At 45.5% G+C, this 16,066-nt stretch overlaps 1 protein-coding gene across 2 annotated transcripts in view; it reads right to left on the bottom strand.

The window, feature by feature from the left end:
• LOC139371411 (SRSF protein kinase 1-like) overlaps window positions 1–16,066 on the bottom strand; it is a 64,674-nt gene that overhangs the window by 18,505 nt on the left and 30,103 nt on the right. The gene's annotated exons all lie outside the window — the stretch shown is intronic.

Below are 16,066 nucleotides of genomic sequence, written 5' to 3'. Positions count from 1 at the left end.
GCCTACAAGACGAGCTAAATAACTTCCATGCTCGCCTCGAGGCAAGTAACACTGAAACATGCATGAGAGCGTCAGATGTTACGGACGACTGTGTGATCACACGCTTATCGGCTGCAGAGAGCAAGACCTATAAACAGGTTAACATTCACAAGGCCGCAGGGCCAGACGGATTAGCAGGACGCGTACTCAGAGCATACGCTGACCAACTGGCAAGTGTCTTCACTGACATTTTCAACCTCTCCCTGTCTGAGTCTAATACCAGCATAGTCCCTGTGCCCAAGAACACTAAGGTAACCTGCCTAAATGACTACTGACCCGTAGCACTCACGTCTATAGCCATGAAATGCTTTGAAAGGCTGGTCATGGCTCACATCAACACCATTATCCCAGAAATCCTAGACCCACTCCAATTTGCATACAGCCCTAACAGAGCCTCAGATGATGCAATCTCTATTACACTCCACACTGCCCTTTCCCACCTGGACAAAAGGAACACTTATGTGAGAATGCTATTCACTGACTACAGCTCAGCGTTCAACACCATAGTACCCTCAAAGCTCATGACTAAGCCAAGGACCCTGGGACTAAACACCTCACTCTGCAAGGACCGAGCACGCCCCCATTCTCATCGACGGGGCTGTAGCGGAGCAGGTTGAGAGCTTCAAGTTCCTTGGTGTCCACATCACCAACAAACTAACATGGTCCAAGCACACCAAGACGGTCATGAAGAGGTCACAACCAAACCTATTCCCCCTCAGAAGACAGAAAAGATTTAGCATGGGTCCTCAGATCCCCAAAAGGTTCTTCATCTGCACCATCGAGAGCATCCAGACGGGTTGCATCACTGCCTTGTATGGCATTTGCTCGGCCTCACTACAGAGGGTAGGGAGTACGGCCCAGTACATCACTAGGGCCAAGCTTCCTGCCATCCAGGACCTCTATAGCAGGCGGTGTCAGAGGAGGGCCCTAAAATTGTCATAGACTGCAGCCAACCTAGTCATAGACTGTTCTCTCTGCACCGGTACCCCCTGTATATAGCCTCCACATTGACTCTGTACCGGTACCCCCTGTATATAGCCTCCACATTGACTCGGTACCGGTACTCCCTGTAGATAGCCTCCACATTGACTCTGTACCGGTACCCCCTGTATATAGCCTCCACATTGACTCTGTACCGTAACTCCCTGTATATAGTCTCCACATTGATTCTGTACCGGTACTCCCTGTAGATAGCCTCCACATTGACTCTGTACCGGTACTCCCTGTAGATAGCCTCCACATTGACTCTGTACCGGTACTCCCTGTAGATAGCCTCCACATTGACTCGGTACCGGTACTCCCTGTAGATAGCCTCCACATTGACTCTGTACCGGTACCCCCTGTATATAGCCTCCACATTGACTCTGTACCGATACCCCCTGTATATAGCCTCCACATTGACTCTGTATCAGTACCCCCTGTATATAGACTCCACATTGACTCTGTATCAGTACCCCCTGTATATAGACTCCACATTGACTCGGTACCGGTACTCCCTGTAGATAGCCTCCACATTGACTCTGTACCGGTACCCCCTGTATATAGCCTCCACATTGACTCGGTACCGGTACTCCCTGTAGATAGCCTCCACATTGACTCTGTACCGGTACCCCCTGTATATAGCCTCCACATTGACTCTGTACCGATACCCCCTGTATATAGCCTCCACATTGACTCTGTATCAGTACCCCCTGTATATAGACTCCACATTGACTCTGTATCAGTACCCCCTGTATATAGACTCCACATTGACTCTGTATCAGTACCCCCTGTATATAGACTCCACATTGACTCGGTACCGGTACTCCCTGTAGATAGCCTCCACATTGACTCTGTACCGGTACCCCCTGTATATAGCCTCCACATTGACTCTGTACCGATACCCCCTGTATATAGCCTCCACATTGACTCTGTACCGGTACCCCCTGTATATAGTCTCCACATTGACTCTGTACCAGTACCCCCTGTATATAGCCTCCACATTGACTCTGTACCAGTACCCCCAGTATATAGCCTCCACATTGACTCTGTACCGGTACCCCCTGTATATAGCCTCCACATTGACTCTGTACCAGTACCCCCTGTATATAGTCTCCACATTGACTCTGTACCGGTACCCCCTGTATATAGCCTCCACATTGACTCTGTACCGGTACCCCCTGTATATAGACTCCACATTGACTCTGTACCGGTACCCCCTGTATATAGCCTCCACATTGACTCTGTACCAGTACCCCCCTGTATATAGCCTCCACATTGACTCTGTACTGGTACCCCCTGTATATAGTCTCCACATTGACTCTGTACCGGTACCAATTGTATATAGTCTCCACATTGACTCTGTATCAGTACCCCCTGTATATAGCCTCCACATTGACTCTGTACCGGTACCCCCTGTATATAGACTCCACATTGACTCTGTACCGGTACCCCCTGTATATAGCCTCCACATTGACTCTGTACCGGTACCCCCTGTATATAGTCTCCACATTGACTCTGTACCGGTACCCCCTGTATATAGCCTCCACATTGACTCTGTACCGGTACTCCCTGTAGATAGCCTCCACATTGACTCTGTACCAGTACCCCCTGTATATAGACTCCACATTGACTCTGTACCGGTACCCCCTGTATATAGTCTCCACATTGACTCTGTACCGGTACCCCCTGTATATAGCCCCACTATTGTTATTTACTGCTGCTCTTTAACGATTTGTTATTCTTACCTCTTACTTTTCTTTTTTGGTATTTTCTTAAAACTGCATTGTTGGTTAAGGGCTTGTAAGTAAGAATGTAAGTGTAAGGTGTTGTATTTGGCGCATGTGACCAATACAACTTGATTTATCTGTAGCATTTCATTATTAGTTATTACCTTTAAATATTAGTCTAGTATACAAATTAAGAAACGTCAGATTGGAGAGGAATTCCGAAAAAATACAGATTCCGATTTTGACACAAAACCAAGCGTGTGCTGCGTTGCATATAATCTGAGCATACAAGTATCTAAGTATCTGACTGAGCATACAAGTATCTAAGTATCTGACTGAGCATACAAGTATCTAAGTATCTGACTGAGCATACAAGTATCTAAGTATCTGACTGAGCATACAAGTATATCTAAGTATCTGACTGAGCATACAAGTATATCTAAGTATCTGACTGAGCATACAAGTATATCTAAGTATCTGACTGAGCATACAAGTATATCTAAGTATCTGACTGAGCATACAAGTATCTGAGTATCTGACTGAGCATACAAGTATCTGAGTATCTGACTAAGCATACAAGTATCTGAGTATCTGACTGAGCATACAAGCATGCAAGTATCTAAGTATCTGACTGAGCATACAAGTATCTAAGTATCTGACTGAGCATACAAGCATACAAGTATCTAAGTATCTGACTGAGCATACAAGCATACAAGTATCTAAGTATCTGACTGAGCATACAAGTATCTAAGTATCTGACTGAGCATACAAGCATACAAGTATCTAAGTATCTGACTGAGCATACAAGCATACAAGTATCTAAGTATCTGACTGAGCGGTGGTAGGCAGAAGCAGGCGCGTAAACATTCATTCTAACAGCACTTTTGTGCGTTTTGCCAGCAGCTCTTCGTTGTGCATCAAGCATTGCGCTGTTTATGACTTCAAGTCTATCAACTCCCGAGATGAGGCTGGTGTAACCGAAGTGAAATGGCTAGCTAGTTAGCGCGTGCTAATAGCGTTTCAAACGTCACTCGCTCTGAGCCTGTGGTTGTTCCCCTTGTTCCGCATGGGTAACGCTGCTTCGAGGGTGGCTGTTGTTGTTGTGTTCCTGGTTCGAGCCCAGGGAGGAGCTAGGAGAGGGACGGAAGCTATACTGTTACACGGCAATACTAAAGTGCCTATAAGAACATCCAATAGTCAAAGGTTAATGAAATACAAATGGTATAGAGGGAAATAGTCCTATAATTCCAATAATAACTACAACCTAAAACTTCTTACCTGGGAATATTGAAGACTCATGTTAAAAGGAACCACCAGCTTTCATATGTTCTCATGTTCTGAGCAAGGAACTGAAACTTTAGCTTTCTTACATGGCACATATTGCACTTTTACTTTCTTCTCCAACACTTTGTTTTGCATTATTTAAACCAAATTGAACATGTTTCATTATTTATTTGAGGCTAAATTGAATTTTATTGATGTATTATATTAGGTTAAAATAAGTGTTCATTCAGTATTGTTGTAATTGTCATTATTACAAATAAAAATTACAAATATATTTTTATTTTTCATTTAAAATCGGACAATTAATCTTTTTTGGTCCTCCAAAAATTGGTATCGGTGGTGAAAAGTCATAGTCGGTCGACCTCTAGCCTATATATAGACTATCAACAGCAGTATAGTTTGAAACTTACTTCAAGCAATTTTTTTCAACTATGGCCTATTTGAGGAGAGAAGCATCGATCCATCCTATTGCTTGCTGAATGGCTATAAAAATAGGCTGCAGCTTTGACAATGAACAGACAGGGCGGTTTGAATGACGAGAGTGACATGTAAACTAGCTCTGCGGTGACGTGATCACATTGGCTAAACTGATACCGTACAAATGTAAAAACAGGCAGAGAGATATGAATTAATTCATTCACACAACGAATACACAGACCTGTCATTCGCAGTGCGCAGCCTGTCAGTGGCAGCTTCCCAGAAAACAATTTATATTGGTCAACAGCTTATGTTGCAAAAAAATTCAAATATCAAACCTGTTCTGAATAAATAATTGACGGATTGTGGCAGGACGATATTTCACAACTGGTGTGAAGGACTTGATAAACAAAGACGTGGCTTCTGTTTGTTTATTTCTTCCTAATTATTCGGTCGAAAACAACAGACTTGGTGAGAAAGGGCCTTTAGTGAAAATATACATTTTTCAAGATGAAATCATGACAGGAGCGTTTGATTCTTATTAAAAATTGAGAGTCCAGACTGGCTACTTTAGGAAACTTTCTGAATGGACATAAAGGCCTATAGAGAATCAGAATGGACATAAAGGCCTATAGAGAATCAGAATGGACATACAGGCCTATAGAGAATCAGAATGGACATATAGGCCTATAGAGAATCAGAATGGACATATAGGCCTATAGAGAATCAGAATGGACATACAGGCCTATATAGAATCAGAATGGACATAAAGGCCTATAGAGAATCAGAATGGACATACAGGCCTATAGAGAATCAGAATGGACATATAGGCCTATAGAGAATCAGAATGGACATATAGGCCTATAGAGAATCAGAATGGACATACAGGCCTATATAGAATCAGAATGGACATATAGGCCTATAGAGAATCAGAATGGACATATAGGCCTATAGAGAATCAGAATGGACATATAGGCCTATAGAGAGAATCAGTGTTCACACAGCACCACCCCCTGTAAAAAGACCTGTCAATCAAAGCCACCAGTGTATGTCAGACACAAGAGCAAATATTCTTTCCTTAAAACCTATTAAAAAAACCTAGGCCTACCCTTAGGCTTTCTGAAAGTAGGCTACAAGATAATGAATTGACAAGGACAGTACGCAGGGAGACAGCTATGATATAGTATGAAGATGAAACTGACAACCATTCAAATGGAAATAAATACACGCAACATGTCCATAGCCTATTTATCAGCATAGATTAGTCTATACATAATTAACAGATTCCATATCATACCATGCCTGGAGGGATAGCATTGTCTATTTGACACAACACTGGCATATTATAGTGCTCAGAGCCAGAACCTTGTCGACTGCAGTTGAATAAATCAGACGCACCCAACCTGTTTTAAAAGAACGCTTTATTTATTTTACTAGCAAGCCATGAACACGTGCACTGCATAAAATAACGTCCACACATCAAAAGACTGAAGTGCCACAGCCTATAGCACTTCCACACCCCCGCGCATCTAGCCAATTAGCTGCTGGAGCATCAAACGACAGTTGGAATGAGGAGACGTAGAATGCTTAAATAAGAGACAGACTTCAAAATTCGCAAAACAATTGGTTATAATCGTTAGTAAGCAATTGCAATATTAGGTCAAGTTTATCTAGATGGAAAATAAAGTTAATAAAAATAATGAAAAAAATGAATGTATGACTATTTAAACAGCATTCATCCAGAACCGTCAGATAGACAGTGATTCAGTTAGTCACAGACCTAGCATATCATACACACTGTAGTTACCCAGACCTAGCATATCATACACACTGTTGTTACCCAGACCTAGCATATCATACACACTGTAGTTACCCAGACCTAGCATATCATAAACACTGTAGTTACCCAGACCTAGCATATCATACACACAGTTGTTACCCAGACCTAGCATATCAAACACACAGTTGTTACCCAGACCTAGCATATCAAACACACTGTAGTTACCCAGACCTAGCATATCATACACACTGTAGTTACCCAGATCTAGCATATCATACACACTGTTGTTACCCAGACCTAGCATATCATACACACTGTAGTTACCCAGACCTAGCATATCATACACACTGTAGTTACCCAGATCTAGCATATCATACACACTGTTGTTACCCAGACCTAGCATATCATACACACTGTAGTTACCCAGATCTAGCATATCATACACACTGTAGTTACCCAGACCTAGCATATCATACACACTGTTGTTACCCAGACCTAGCATATCATACACACTGTAGTTACCCAGACCTAGCATATCATACACACTGTAGTTACCCAGATCTAGCATATCATACACACTGTAGTTACCCAGACCTAGCATATCATACACACTGTAGTTACCCAGATCTAGCATATCATACACACTGTTGTTACCCAGACCTAGCATATCATACACACTGTTGTTACCCAGACCTAGCATATCATACACACTGTAGTAACCCAGACCTAGCATATCATACACACTGTAGTTACCCAGACCTAGCATATCATACACACTGTAGTTACCCAGACCTAGCATATCATACACACTGTAGTTACCCAGATCTAGCATATCATACACACTGTAGTTACCCAGACCTAGCATATCATACACACTGTAGTTACCCAGACCTAGCATATCATACACACTGTAGTTACCCAGACCTAGCATATCATACACACTGTTGTTACCCAGACCTAGCATATCATACACACTGTTGTTACCCAAACACAGACACACTGCTCGCTCACACATACTGGTCTCACCCAAACACACTGCTCACTCACACACACTGTTGTTACCCAAACACACTGCTCACTCACACATACTGGTCTCACCCAAACACACTGCTCACTCACACATACTGGTCTCACCCAAACACACAAACACACTGCTCACTCATACACACTGGTCTCACCCAGAGGCAGGCGGCTTGTTGATGCTGATGCTTGTCCTCCAGCCTCATCATTGCTATGAAATATTACATCTACCGTATTATCCCTGAATAAGTAACCAACCATTCACACCACTTCAAGCTAGAGGGAGAGAGAGATGGGAAACCAGTCCAAACCAAGATAGAGAAAGGGAGGGATGGGAAACCAGTCCAAACCAAGCTAGAGAGAGGGAGGGAGAGAGAGATGGGAAACCAGTCCAAACCAAGATAGAGAGAGAGAGATGGGAAACCAGTCCAAACCAAGCTAGAGGGAGAGAGAGATGGGAAACCAGTCCAAACCAAGATAGAGAAAGGGAGGGATGGGAAACCAGTCCAAACCAAGCTAGAGAGAGGGAGGGAGAGAGAGATGGGAAACCAGTCCAAACCAAGATAGAGAGAGAGAGATGGGAAACCAGTCCAAACCAAGCTAGAGAGAGGGGGGAGAGAGAGATGGGAAACCAGTCCAAACCAAGCTAGAGAGAGGGAGAGATGGGAAACCAGTCCAAACCAAGCTAGAGAGAGACAGAGAGAGAGAGAGAGAGAGAGATGGGAAACCAGTCCAAACAGAGCTAGAGAGGGAGAGATGGGAAACCAGTCCAAACCAAGCTAGAGAGAGGGAGGGATGGGAAACCAGTCCAAACCAAACTAGAGGGGGAGGGATGGGAAACCAGTCCAAACCAAGCTAGAGAGAGGGAGGGAGAGAGAGATGGGAAACCAGTCCAAACCAAGATAGAGAAAGGGAGGGATGGGAAACCAGTCCAAACCAAGCTAGAGAGAGGGAGGGAGAGAGAGATGGGAAACCAGTCCAAACCAAGATAGAGAGAGAGAGATGGGAAACCAGTCCAAACCAAGCTAGAGAGAGGGAGGGAGAGAGAGATGGGAAACCAGTCCAAACCAAGCTAGAGAGAGGGAGAGATGGGAAACCAGTCCAAACCAAGCTAGAGAGAGAGAGAGAGAGAGAGAGAGAGAGAGAGAGATGGGAAACCAGTCCAAACAGAGCTAGAGAGGGAGAGATGGGAAACCAGTCCAAACCAAGCTAGAGAGAGGGAGGGATGGGAAACCAGTCCAAACCAAACTAGAGAGGGAGGGATGGGAAACCAGTCCAAACCAAACTAGAGGGGGGGGGATGGGAAACCAGTCCAAACCAAGCTAGAGAGAGAGAGAGAGGGATGGGAAACCAGTCCAAACCAGAGGGAGAGAGGGAAGGATGGGAAACCAGTCCAAACCAGAGGGAGAGAGGGAAGGATGGGAAACCAGTCCAAACCAAGCTAGAGAGAGAGAGAGAGAGAGAGAGGGATGGGAAACCAGTCCAAACCAGAGGGAGAGAGGGAAGGATGGGAAACCAGCCCAAACCAGAGGGAAAGAGCGGGAAGGATGGGAAACCAGTCCAAACCAGAGGGAAAGAGCGGGAGGGATGGAAAACCAGTCCAAACCAGAGGGAGAGATGGTGGGATGGGAAACCAGTCCAAACCAAGCTAGAGAGAGAGATGGTGGGATGGGAAACCAGTCCAAACCAAGCTAGAGAGAGAGAGAGGGATGGGAAACCAGTCCAAACCAAGCTAGAGAGAGAGAGAGATGGGAAACCAGTCCAAACCAGAGGGAAAGAGCGGGAGGGATGGAAAACCAGTTCAAACCAGAGGGAGAGATGGTGGGATGGGAAACCAGTCCAAACCAAGCTAGAGAGAGAGATGGTGGGATGGGAAACCAGTCCAAACCAAGCTAGAGAGAGAGAGAGGGATGGGAAACCAGTCCAAACCAAGCTAGAGAGAGAGAGGGATGGGAAACCAGTCCAAGCCAGAGGGAGGGAGAGAGAGATGGGAAACCAGTCCAAGCCAGAGGGAGGGAGAGAGATGGGAAACCAGTCCAAGCCAGAGGGAGGGAGAGAGAGATGGGAAACCAGTCCAAGCCAGAGGGAGGGAGAGAGAGATGGGAAACCAGTCCAAGCCAGAGGGAGGGAGAGAGAGATGGGAAACCAGTCCAAGCCAGAGGGAGGGAGAGAGAGATGGGAAACCAGTCCAAACCAGAGGGAGGGAGGGAGGGGCAACCAGTCCAAACCAGAGGGAGGGAGGGAGAGGAAACCAGTCCAAACCAAGCTAGAGGGGGAGAGAGGGAGGAGAGGGAGAGATGGGAAACCAGTCCAAACCAAGCCAGAGGGAGGGAGGGAGAGATGGGAAACCAGTCCAAACCAAGCTAGAGAGAGAGAGAGAGAGAGAGGGATGGGAAACCAGTCCAAACCAGAGGGAGAGAGGGAAGGATGGGAAACCAGTCCAAACCAAACTAGAGGGGGAGGGATGGGAAACCAGTCCAAACCAAGCTAGAGAGAGGGAGGGAGAGAGAGATGGGAAACCAGTCCAAACCAAGATAGAGAAAGGGAGGGATGGGAAACCAGTCCAAACCAAGCTAGAGAGAGGGAGGGAGAGAGAGATGGGAAACCAGTCCAAACCAAGATAGAGAGAGAGAGATGGGAAACCAGTCCAAACCAAGCTAGAGAGAGGGAGGGAGAGAGAGATGGGAAACCAGTCCAAACCAAGCTAGAGAGAGGGAGAGATGGGAAACCAGTCCAAACCAAGCTAGAGAGAGAGAGAGAGAGAGAGAGAGAGAGAGAGAGATGGGAAACCAGTCCAAACAGAGCTAGAGAGGGAGAGATGGGAAACCAGTCCAAACCAAGCTAGAGAGAGGGAGGGATGGGAAACCAGTCCAAACCAAACTAGAGAGGGAGGGATGGGAAACCAGTCCAAACCAAGCTAGAGAGAGAGAGAGAGGGATGGGAAACCAGTCCAAACCAGAGGGAGAGAGGGAAGGATGGGAAACCAGTCCAAACCAGAGGGAGAGAGGGAAGGATGGGAAACCAGTCCAAACCAAGCTAGAGAGAGAGAGAGAGAGAGAGAGGGATGGGAAACCAGTCCAAACCAGAGGGAGAGAGGGAAGGATGGGAAACCAGCCCAAACCAGAGGGAAAGAGCGGGAAGGATGGGAAACCAGTCCAAACCAGAGGGAAAGAGCGGGAGGGATGGAAAACCAGTCCAAACCAGAGGGAGAGATGGTGGGATGGGAAACCAGTCCAAACCAAGCTAGAGAGAGAGATGGTGGGATGGGAAACCAGTCCAAACCAAGCTAGAGAGAGAGAGAGGGATGGGAAACCAGTCCAAACCAAGCTAGAGAGAGAGAGAGATGGGAAACCAGTCCAAACCAGAGGGAAAGAGCGGGAGGGATGGAAAACCAGTTCAAACCAGAGGGAGAGATGGTGGGATGGGAAACCAGTCCAAACCAAGCTAGAGAGAGAGATGGTGGGATGGGAAACCAGTCCAAACCAAGCTAGAGAGAGAGAGAGAGGGATGGGAAACCAGTCCAAACCAAGCTAGAGAGAGAGAGGGATGGGAAACCAGTCCAAGCCAGAGGGAGGGAGAGAGAGATGGGAAACCAGTCCAAGCCAGAGGGAGGGAGAGAGATGGGAAACCAGTCCAAGCCAGAGGGAGGGAGAGAGAGATGGGAAACCAGTCCAAGCCAGAGGGAGGGAGAGAGAGATGGGAAACCAGTCCAAGCCAGAGGGAGGGAGAGAGAGATGGGAAACCAGTCCAAGCCAGAGGGAGGGAGAGAGAGATGGGAAACCAGTCCAAACCAGAGGGAGGGAGGGAGGGGCAACCAGTCCAAACCAGAGGGAGGGAGGGAGAGGAAACCAGTCCAAACCAAGCTAGAGGGGGAGAGAGGGAGGAGAGGGAGAGATGGGAAACCAGTCCAAACCAAGCCAGAGGGAGGGAGGGAGAGATGGGAAACCAGTCCAAACCAAGCTAGAGAGAGAGAGAGAGAGAGAGGGATGGGAAACCAGTCCAAACCAGAGGGAGAGAGGGAAGGATGGGAAACCAGTCCAAACCAGAGGGAAAGAGCGGGAAGGATGGGAAACCAGTCCAAACCAGAGGGAAAGAGCGGGAGGGATGGAAAACCAGTCCAAACCAGAGGGAGAGATGGTGGGATGGGAAACCAGTCCAAACCAAGCTAGAGAGAGAGATGGTGGGATGGGAAACCAGTCCAAACCAAGCTAGAGAGAGAGAGAGGGATGGGAAACCAGTCCAAACCAAGCTAGAGAGAGAGAGAGATGGGAAACCAGTCCAAACCAGAGGGAAAGAGCGGGAGGGATGGAAAACCAGTCCAAACCAGAGGGAGAGATGGTGGGATGGGAAACCAGTCCAAACCAAGCTAGAGAGAGAGATGGTGGGATGGGAAACCAGTCCAAACCAAGCTAGAGAGAGAGAGAGGGATGGGAAACCAGTCCAAACCAAGCTAGAGAGAGAGAGGGATGGGAAACCAGTCCAAGCCAGAGGGAGGGAGAGAGAGATGGGAAACCAGTCCAAGCCAGAGGGAGGGAGAGAGATGGGAAACCAGTCCAAGCCAGAGGGAGGGAGAGAGAGATGGGAAACCAGTCCAAGCCAGAGGGAGGGAGAGAGAGATGGGAAACCAGTCCAAGCCAGAGGGAGGGAGAGAGAGATGGGAAACCAGTCCAAGCCAGAGGGAGGGAGAGAGAGATGGGAAACCAGTCCAAACCAGAGGGAGGGAGGGAGGGGCAACCAGTCCAAACCAGAGGGAGGGAGGGAGAGGAAACCAGTCCAAACCAAGCTAGAGGGGGAGAGAGGGAGGAGAGGGAGAGATGGGAAACCAGTCCAAACCAAGCCAGAGGGAGGGAGGGAGAGATGGGAAACCAGTCCACACCAAGCTAGAGGGAAGGATGAGAGAGAGAGACGGGAAACCAGTCCACACCAAGCTAGAGGGAGGGAGGGAGGAGAGGGAGAGATGGGAAACCAGTCCACACCAAGCTTGAGGGAGGGAGGGAGGAGAGGGAGAGATGGGAAACCAGTCCAAACCAAGCCAGAGGGAGGGAGGGAGAGATGGGAAACCAGTCCACACCAAGCTAGAGGGAGGGAGAGAGAGATGGGAAACCAGTCCACACCAAGCTAGAGGGAGGGAGAGAGATGGGAAACCAGTCCACACCAAGCTAGAGGGAGGGAGAGAGAGATGGGAAACCAGTCCAAGCCAGAGGGAGGGAGTGAGAGATGGGAAACCAGTCCAAGCCAGAGGGAGGGAGAGAGAGATGGGAAACCAGTCCAAACCAGAGGGAGGGAGGTGCAACCAGTCCAAACCAAGCTATAGGGGGAGAGAGGGAGGAGAGGGAGAGATGGGAAACCAGTTCACACCAAGCTAGAGGGAGGGAGGGAGGGAGGGAGGGAGGGAGGGAGGGAGGGAGGGAGGGAGGGAGGGAGGGAGGGAGGGAGGGAGGGAGGGAGGGAGGGGAAACCAGTCCAAACCAAGCCAGAGGGGGGAGAGATGGGATTGTCCCTGTGTGTGGTAATATCACAGTACCAAAACATGATACTCACGATAAACATTTTAGAAAACCGTAGTACTGTTTCATATGATACTACCAACTTTTTCAGCCCTACCAACCCAAAGAACCTGCTGGCGCCTGTTTATAAAGTCAGTTTCGTTTAGAAATTCAGTTGAATTGAAACAACAGCCTCCAGTCTCTTGTATGTTCAAGTCTAATCATATCCACTTCACTTTCATATCACGTGTGGCAGCTGTGATCAGCCATCCTCATCCTCAACCAGCCTTCATGCCTGCTTCTCTCTGTCCACTCTTCACACTCGTCTATTTCGCCTTCATTTTATTTTGGGATATATCATTTAGCAGTGAAGGCGAGCAGGGATCCAGACGAGTCTTCTGTTAGATTTGTACATTGGTTACATAAGAGCAGAGCGAAAAGCGAGCATTGTTGATACATTGTATAATTTCATCGCCTGTTATAATTAAGAGCACATAGACGGAGTAGACTGCGCAAGTTCACTGTCATGCTGCCTCAGTGTCAAGACTGAAAATGGAGCACAGGCAGGCCTGCAGTTTTACAGCAAAGAAAACGGATTGTTTCTATATATAATAATATAATAATGACCCATGTTACCAGAGGTCTTGTTTCTAGTCTAAACAGTTATATAATAATGACCCATGTTACCAGAGGTCTTGTTTCTAGTCTAAACAGTTATAGAATAATGACCCATGTTACCAGAGGTCTTGTTTCTAGTCTAAACAGTTATAGAAATGTGACCCATGTTACCAGGTCTTGTTTCTAGTCTAAACAGTTATATTAATGACCCATGTTACCAGGTCTTGTTTCTAGTCTAAACAGTTATATAATAATGACCCATGTTACCAGAGGTCTTGTTTCTAGTCTAAACAGTTATATTAATGACCCATGTTACCAGGTCTTGTTTCTAGTCTAAACAGTTATATTAATGACCCATGTTACCAGGTCTTGTTTCTAGTCTAAACAGTTATATTAATGACCCATGTTACCAGAGGTCTTGTTTCTAGTCTAAACAGTTATATAATAATGACCCATGTTACCAGAGGTCTTGTTTCTAGTCTAAACAGTTATATTAATGACCCATGTTACCAGGTCTTGTTTCTAGTCTAAACAGTTATAGAATAATGACCCATGTTACCAGAGGTCTTGTTTCTAGACTAAACAGTTATAGAAATGTGACCCATGTTACCAGGTCTTGTTTCTAGTCTAAACAGTTATATTAATGACCCATGTTACCAGGTCTTGTTTCTAGTCTAAACAGTTATATAATAATGACCCATGTTACCAGAGGTCTTGTTTCTAGTCTAAACAGTTATATTAATGACCCATGTTACCAGGTCTTGTTTCTAGTCTAAACAGTTATATAATAATGACCCATGTTACCAGGTCTTGTTTCTAGTCTAAACAGTTATATAATAATGACCCATGTTACCAGAGGTCTTGTTTCTAGTCTAAACAGTTATATTAATGACCCATGTTACCAGGTCTTGTTTCTAGTCTAAACAGTTATATAATAATGACCCATGTTACCAGATGTATCGATAAAATGCAATTGTATTAGTTTTCCGTAGCTTAGCCAGCCCATGCCATAACTCCACCGCCATCATAAGGCACTCTATTCACAATGTTGACATCAACAAACTGCTCGCCCACATGAGGCGATGCACGTGGTCTGAGGTTGTAACGCTGGTTGGACGTACTGCCAAATTCTCTAAAACGCCGTTGGAGGCGGCTTACTAACAATTCTCCAGCAACAGCTCTGGTGGACATTCCTGCAGTCAGTATGCCAATTGCACACTCCCTCAAAACTTGAGACATCTGTGGCATTGTGTTGTGTGACAAAACTGCACATTTTAGAGTGGCCTTTTATTGTCCCCAGCACAACGTTCACCTATGTAATGATTCGAGGTTGACCGATTATGATTTTTCATTGCCGATACCGATTATTGGAGGACCAAAAAAAAGCCAAGAAATATATATATATAATTTTTTTTTTTAAGCGCCCATTTCTTTTATATATATTTGTAATAATGACAATTACAACAACACTGAATGAACTTATATTTTAACTTAAAATAATACATAAATAAAAACTATTTAGTCTCAAATAAATAATGAAGCCTGTTCAATTTGGTTTAAATAACACAAAAACACAGTGTTGGAGAAGAGAATAAAAGTGCAATATTTGCCATGTAAGAAAGCTAACGTTTCAGTTCCTTGCTCAGAACATGAGAACATATGAAAGCTGGTGGTTCCTTTTAACATGAGTCTTCAATATTCCCAGGTAAGAAGTTTTAGGTTGTAGTTATTATAGGAATTATAGGACTATTTCCCTCTATACCATTTGTATTTCATATACCTTTGACTATTAGATGTTCTTATAGGCAAAATAGTATTGCCAGCCTAATCTCGGGGGTTGATAGGCTTGAAGTCATAAACAGCGCAATGCTTGAAGCACAGCGAAGAGCTGCTGGCAAAACGCACAAAAGTGCTGTTTGAATGAATGCTTACGAGCCTGCTGCTGCCTACCACCGCTCAGTCAGACTGCTCTATCAAATCATAGACTCAATTATAATATAATAAACAAAACAGAAATACGAGCCTTAGGTCATTAATACGGTCAAATCCGGAAACTATCATTTCGAAAACAAAACGTTTATTCTTTCAGTGAAATACGGAACCGTTCCGTATTTTATCTAACGGGTGGCATCCATAAGTCTAAATATTCCTGTTACATTGCACAACCTTCAATGTTATGTTATAATTATGTAAAATTCTGGCAAATTAGTTCGCAACGAGCCAGGCGGCCCAAACTGCTGCATATACCCCGACTCAGCTTGCACAGAACGCAAGAGAAGTGACAATTTCCCTAGTTAAAATAAATCCATGTTAGCAGGCAATATTAACTAAATATGCAGGTTTAAAAATATATACTTGTGTATTGATTTAAGAAATGCATTGATGTTTATGGTTAGATACACACTGGTGCACCAACAGTGCTTTTTTTGCGAATGCATTTGTTAAATCATCAGGTTTGGCGAAGTAGGCTGTGATTCGATGATAAATTAACAGGCACCGCATCAATTATATGCAACGCAGGACACGCTAGATAAACTAGTAATATCATCAACCATGTGTAGTTAACTAGTGATTATGTTAAGATTGTTTTTTTATAAAGATATGTTTAATGCTAGCTAGCAACTTACCTTGGCTCCTTGCTGCACTCGCGTATCAGGTAGTCAGCCTGTCTCCTCGTGGAGTGCAATGTAATCGGCAACAATCGGCGTCCAAAA

This window comes from Oncorhynchus clarkii, chromosome 17 (genome assembly GCF_045791955.1).
Source record: "Oncorhynchus clarkii lewisi isolate Uvic-CL-2024 chromosome 17, UVic_Ocla_1.0, whole genome shotgun sequence".
Lineage (NCBI taxonomy): Eukaryota > Metazoa > Chordata > Actinopteri > Salmoniformes > Salmonidae > Oncorhynchus > Oncorhynchus clarkii.
Note: the sequence above shows the minus strand (reverse complement) of the source record. Positions and strands in the feature narration are given on the sequence as shown.